At 42.3% G+C, this 6,658-nt stretch overlaps 1 non-coding gene across 1 annotated transcript; it reads left to right on the forward strand.

The window, feature by feature from the left end:
• Positions 1 to 612: 612 nt before the first annotated feature.
• Positions 613 to 685, forward strand: TRNAC-ACA (transfer RNA cysteine (anticodon ACA)). Its single transcript has one exon. It is a non-coding gene; the product is annotated as a tRNA-Cys (tRNA).
• Positions 686 to 6,658: the final 5,973 nt, after the last annotated feature.

Consider the following 6,658-nt stretch of genomic DNA (forward strand, 5'->3'; position numbering starts at 1 on the left):
GGACTGCAGGGAGATCCAACCAGTCCATTCTAAAGGAGATCAGTCCTGGGTGTTCATTGGAAGGACTGATGCTAAAGCTGAAACTCCAATACTTTGGCCACCTCATGCGAAGAATTGACTCATTGGAAAAGACCCTGATGCTGGAAGGGATTGAGGGCAGGAGGAGAAGGGGATGACAGAGGATGAGATGGCTGGATGGCATCACTTACTCGATGGACATGAGTTTGAGTAAACTCTGGGTGTTGGTGATGGACAGGGAGGCCTGGTGTGCTGCGATTGATGGAGTCACAGAGTCGGACACGACTGAGCGACTGAACTGAACTGAACTGAACTGAACCAGGGTCCTTTTATGAAGAATGAGCCAGCGCCCTCTAAAAGTAACTTTGATTGAACTAGCACCTGATAGGTGAGAAATAAAGGACCTAAATGAGAAAAGTTTCAAAATATGATATTCCCCACACCTTAGTTTTATTAGTTATTGCCCAGAGTCGAACACAACTGAAGCGACTTAGCAGCAGCAGCAGCAACATTGCTATGAAGCAATATTACCACAAACTGAGTGACATAAAATATCACTCATTCATTAAGGGCTTAAAATATTATTTTATGGACTCCCCTAGTGGCTCAGATGGTAGAGCGTCTGCCTACAATGCAGAAGACCCAGGTTCAATCCCTAGGTAGGGAAGATCTGGAGAAGGAAATGGCAACCCATTCCAGTATTCTTGCCTGGAAAATCCTATGGACGGAAGAGCCTGGTAGGCTACAGTCTATGGGGTCGCAAAGAGTTGGACACAACTAAGTGACTTCACTTTCACTTTTCTTTTTCTTTAAAATATTATTTATGCATTAGCTCTTATTCTCTCTGCATCATTAACCTGGACACAGTTTAGCTCAGTCCTCTGTTTTGGAGTCTCTGACAAGATAATTCTTCTAATAATTTTCTTTTCTTAGTCTTCATTTTCTCCCTTTTTCTTCCTTTATTTATAATTTACTAAGGTCAGGAAAATCTGCTGGAGAAGGAACTGGCTACTCACTCCAATATTCATGAGCTTCCCTGATGGCTCAGCTGGTAGTCTGCCTATAATGCAGGAGACCTGGCTTCCATCCCCAGGTTGAAAAGATCCTCTGAAGAAGGGAACAGCTACCCACTCCAGTGTTCTGGCCTGGTGAATTCCATGGACTGTGTAATCCATGCGGTCACAAAGGGTCAGACACGACTGAGAGACTTTCACTTTTTCACTTTATTATATCGCTTCCCAGGTGGCACTAGTGGTAAAGAATTCACCTGTCAAAGCAATAAGAGATGCAGATTGGATCCCTGGGTCAGGAAGATCCCCTGCAGGAGGCCTTGGCAATTCACTCCAGTATTCTTGCCTGGAGAATCCTATGGACAGAGGAGCCTGCCAGGCTACAGTCTATGGAGTTGCAAAGAGTTAGATACTACTGAGACTACTTAGCAAGCACTTTATTATATGTGCCTTTAAAAACTTTCTCAAATATTTTGTAGAAAATGGTGTGTAAATAAATATACTTCACATACTGTTAAGAACTCGGTGTTTGTTTGTCAGAAGCCTGTCTACTGCTCTTCAGTTGTCTCTGCCTACCCAGAAGGCTGGCCTTGTGTGAAACACACACAGCTTCTCTGCCTGCAAGGGATGGGTCTTTCCATACCAAGAATATAATAACTATTTTCCTTTGCCTTGCTTCCCACACTAGCTTCTCTCTGGTCTGTATAATTGGCCCTTCCCACCTCTGAATATCCAAACTACAATGTATTTTGAGAAAACTCTGCCCCTCTGAAAACTTCGCTTCTCTGTGGCAGACCTCTGACCGCTAGGTTAACATTTTTCTATAGATAGTTATTACTGTTTGAGGTCTCACAGCTGACTCCATTGACTCAAAACAACACCCTGAAGCCAAGATTCTTGCCTGTAAAATGTTTCCTCAATAGCCTGACAATCAACAAAGACAATCACACTGAGGCTTTTGGCCCAGGCTGCACAAGTCCCTGGAAGTTAATTGTTTGGTGATTTCCTGTACTTGAGGCACAAATGCTTCCTTTTCCAACAATAGACTCACTAAAGCCACAGTCAGTGTAAAGAAATTAGGGACTTCAGGGACAGTCTGCTTTCAGATAACACTCAGAGGTAATTCAGGCCATGAGGTTGGCAGGATTGAAAGGCAGTTCACAAAAAAGCTGTAAGTCCTCCCAGTGTGAGGGTTCTTGATTAGGGTTCTGAGTATTTCTGGAGGGGTTGTGGCCCTCCTGTTAATGACTCCTTGATTTTATTGCACCTTATTAAGTTCAGAGCCTCTTTCTTACAAAGAAGTAAAAGGTAGGTGTGGATAATACACAAGCATAAGCTGCCAAGGAAACCAAACTCCTTAGCGTGACATAGAATTGGATTTTGATTCTATGCTTTGTCAAACAGCTTTGTCAGCCTGACAAAGACTCTCTCCTTGACCAAACTTCAGTTAGGCTCCTCTAAGCCCTCTTCTAAACTAGGTCTTGACCTTGGGCTTCAGGGTCCAATTTTGTTGGATTCACACCACCTGTTTTATCAAGAATATTGCTACCTCTGGGAATTTCCTGGCAGTCCAGTGGTTAGAACTTGGTGCTTTCACTGCTGGGGCCTGGGTTTGGGGCCTGAGTTTGATGCCTGGTCAGGGAACTGAGATCCCACAAGCCATGTGGTGCAGCCAAAAAAAAAAAGGAATCTGCTATATCAGTTTAGAGAGAATCCCCCACCCTTGATAGCTGATTACCCTTAAAATCTAGTCAAATTTGTTATCCTCCACCATCTACCAGGTGATAGCTAATCACTCTGTCCTACTTTCAGCAAGAATACTATTAGGTCAGTTCAGCAAGAGTTATCCTACCCCCTCAGTAATTTTCTATCCACGGATTGACACCCTCCCCCTCATATCGTCAATCCCATTCCTTAGCTGTAAATCCCCACTTTCCCTCATATTCCAAATGGAGCCCAGTTCTATCCTGAGGTCCCCTTTCCCCTAGTAGTTCCTGAATAAAATCTACTTTTGAAACAGAGCAGGACCCTGCAACGCCCTCACAGTTTACAAAAGTCCTTCTGTGTCCTCTGTTTCTTATTTTTACAAGAAAAAGAAAACTTTATTCTCCTAGGCCTTCCCCAAGTTTCAAAGAGCAAGCTCAACCAGTTCACAGGACAACAGAGTCACAGGACTCCTATCTCCCTGATAGGAAACAGATAACAATCTCATACATATCTTTGAGTTGTTCTAATGAAACTAAGGGCCCCCCAGGTGGAGGATGGTGACTTCATGCTGACCACAAGCACATAGACCCCAGACTGGCTGGAACCAGAAGACTGGCATTCCTGAAATGTCAACCTGTTACCTCACCACCAACCAAGCAGAAGAAAGTCACATACCTTGCAGCCCTCACCCCAAATCTTACCTTTGCAGACTTCCCCCCAAGCTATTGGGGAATTTGGGTTTGGGCAGTCTGTAGCAAGCCTTTCTCTGCTCCAGACACTGGCATTTTTGTTTGGACTCAGCATGTGTTCATCAGGCACATGAACTTGGATTAGACAATTTTAACTTTAACTACCATCCAGCACCGTTTTTACTTTGACAGCTCCCTGTAGTGATCCTGTGCTCTGGTCACGTTAAATTATTTTCCACTTCTCAGAGCAGTTCTTCCTTCTCCATACCTCCCTGCCCCTACACCTCCCTAACAATGTTCTTTCACTTCTCTGCCTGGTTGATGCCTAGTCATTCTTTAAGACCAAGTTTACATCATTTTTTAGCCAAGTCCCCTCCTTTCTATTTTTAAAATCACTAGCTCAGGCCCTTGAAACTTCTTGACTAGATGGCTGTCAACAATCTACATTCTCCAGGTTTTCAGTGTTGACCCCTTTCAAATCCATCTTCCATCCAGCAGCCAGAGCAATTTATTTAAAACACAAATTTGATCATCTTATCCCTTATTTGAATTATTTATTTAATTAAAATTTTATTGAGATATAGTTAATAAATATATGACATTGTATTTGTCTAGGGTATTCAACATAATGATTTGATATTGCAAAATAATTTCTGCAATAAGTTTAGTTAACATACATCACCATACATAGTTACAATTTTTCTTTTCTTGTAATGGAAACTTTTAAGATCTACTCTCTTAGCAACTTTCAAATATAATTTTCAATATAACTTTCAATATAATTTTGTTAACTATAGTCATCATGTCATATATCCCCAGTACTTACTATTTAATAACTAAATATTTGTACCTTTGACCACCTTTACCCAATTTGCACCCCCCCACTTGAATTTTCCCATCAATTTCAGGGAAGAAGTTAAGCTTATTCACATAAAATAGGAAGGTGTATCTTCATCTTTCTCCTACCTATGTCTCTGCCATTTCATCTTTCACCTCTTTTTTTTCCTGCTAGTTTTTCCTCTAGTAAAATCAAATTGCAAAAGTCTTCCTCAAATACATATACCCTGCCCATCTTTACTATGAAATTATTTCACTTTTATGTCTGATTAAGTTGCCCTCCAAGGAACTTTCCCAGACTGCCTTAAAATATATGGGAATACTACATAGTATACACATCTGCACATGCACACAGACATACATATACACAGTATAGAAATATTACGTATGTGTATGTGTGTGCTCAGTCCCTTCAGTTGCGTCCAACTCTGTGTGACTCTATGGGCTTGTAGCCTGCCAGACTCCTCTGTCCATGCGATTTTTCAAGGCAAGAATACTGGATTGGGTTGCCATTCCCTTCTCCAGGGGATCTTCCTGACCCGAGGGTGGAACTCCCAGTGTCTTCTGCGTGTTCTGCAGCACTGGTGGATTCTTTACTGCTGAGCCACCCAGAAAGCCCATATGTGTATATATACATATACGAATACTAATATGTGTATGAAGGAGAAGAGGGTGACAGAGGATGAGATGGTTGGATGGCATCACTGCTTCAATGGACAGGAACTTGGGCAAACTCCAGGAAACAGTGAAGGACAGGGAGGCCTGGCGTGCCGCAGTCCATGGGGTCGCAAAAAGTCGGACATGACTTAGTGACTGAACAACGCATACACACTTCTACATATACACACTTATAGGGATATACATTTTATATATATGCATGCGTTATATATGCATATATATGTAATAAAATAGTCATTAAATCATACTTCTTCATTTACTGCATTGCTTTCTATGTATTAGATTTTCTCTATCCCCAATGAGATTATCAAATTCTACAGGCATGGGCCAGGTCTCCTCAACTTAGCCTACTATATGGTACATTGTAAGCTCAGTAAAATGTGAATTGAATGAAGAAATAAAAGGAACTCTGGAAGTTTTCTTTTTTTAAAGTATTTTTTCATACAGGTAGTTTAACAACTGAGGGTTTATACAAGTTAGTAAGGTAAGTTTTAAATTGCCAACTCTTAAAGTTGGAAACCAACAGTTATCCATACTTTTGTGTGAATAACTTCAAGCTGCTGAATACTGTACCTGGCTCAGACTGGTAAGGGTTGAGAAGTTAACTGGAGCAGAGTACTGCACGTTTATCATTCTTATTGGCGGCCCAGAACCTCTGAATACTCTTGTATTTGGCAATTTCTCTACCCTATTAAATGGAAGCTAAATCTCACTTCCTCAGCCTTCCTTGAAGTTAGGCTCCTCCAATCAGATACATTAGTGCCAGAGTTCTTTGGGTTTCCCTTCTGGCTCCGATGGTAAAGAATCCTCCTGCAGTGCCAGAGACTGAGGTTCGACCCCTGGGTCGGGAAGATCCCCTAGAGAAGGGAATGGCTACCCACTCCAGTAGTCTTGCCTGGAGAATTCCATAGATAGAGCAGACTGGCTGAGCAACTAACACACTTGAAAGGGAAGCTAGAGAGGTAAGAAAGCAGGTAGTATCCAGTCTAGCAAGAGTGAGGCAGGAGTGTTAAGATTCCCAAGGAACTGTAGCAGAGATTCTGCTAGAAAGGTCCTTGTCCCAGATTAGAGTCAGTGGTAGCGGCTGTGAGGTTTCTCTGGTAGGGTTCTGCCATATGAGTTGGATGCTATTCTTCCAGGCCTGGTTCTCCCATCTTTCATGAGATTCTGTGAGTTACTTAATGTCCTTTAATAAATTTCTTTTCTGCTGAAACTAGCTAGAATACACTCCTACAATTCTATTTAATGCCATGGAGTAATAGAAGTAGGAAGGAAGATAGATGTATGCTTAACATGGTTCTATAGAGAAGACAAACCAGAAAAAGGATGGGGGGCTTCGGTCAGAGGAATAGGATAGATTCTTGAAGGAGGAGAGATGAAGAAGCAGATATGAAAGTAAATGAGAATCAGCAAACTATACTTACTTTGAGTTTGGCCTGTAGTCTTGATCAGAGCCGTTCAGTTCAGTTCAGTCGCTCAGTCGTGTCTGACTCTTTGCGACCCCATGAATCACAGCACGCCAGGCTTTGCTGTCCATCACCAACTCCCAGAGTTTACCCAAACTCATGTCCATTGAGTCCATGATGCCATCCAGCCATCTCATCCTCTGCTGTCCCCTTCTCCTCCTGCCCCCAACCCCTCCCAGCATCAGGGACTTTTCCAATGAGTCAACTTTTCTCATGAGGTGGCCAAAGTATTGGAGTTTCAGCTTCAACAGCA

Source organism: Budorcas taxicolor, chromosome 3, assembly GCF_023091745.1.
Source record: "Budorcas taxicolor isolate Tak-1 chromosome 3, Takin1.1, whole genome shotgun sequence".
NCBI classification, from domain to species: domain Eukaryota; kingdom Metazoa; phylum Chordata; class Mammalia; order Artiodactyla; family Bovidae; genus Budorcas; species Budorcas taxicolor.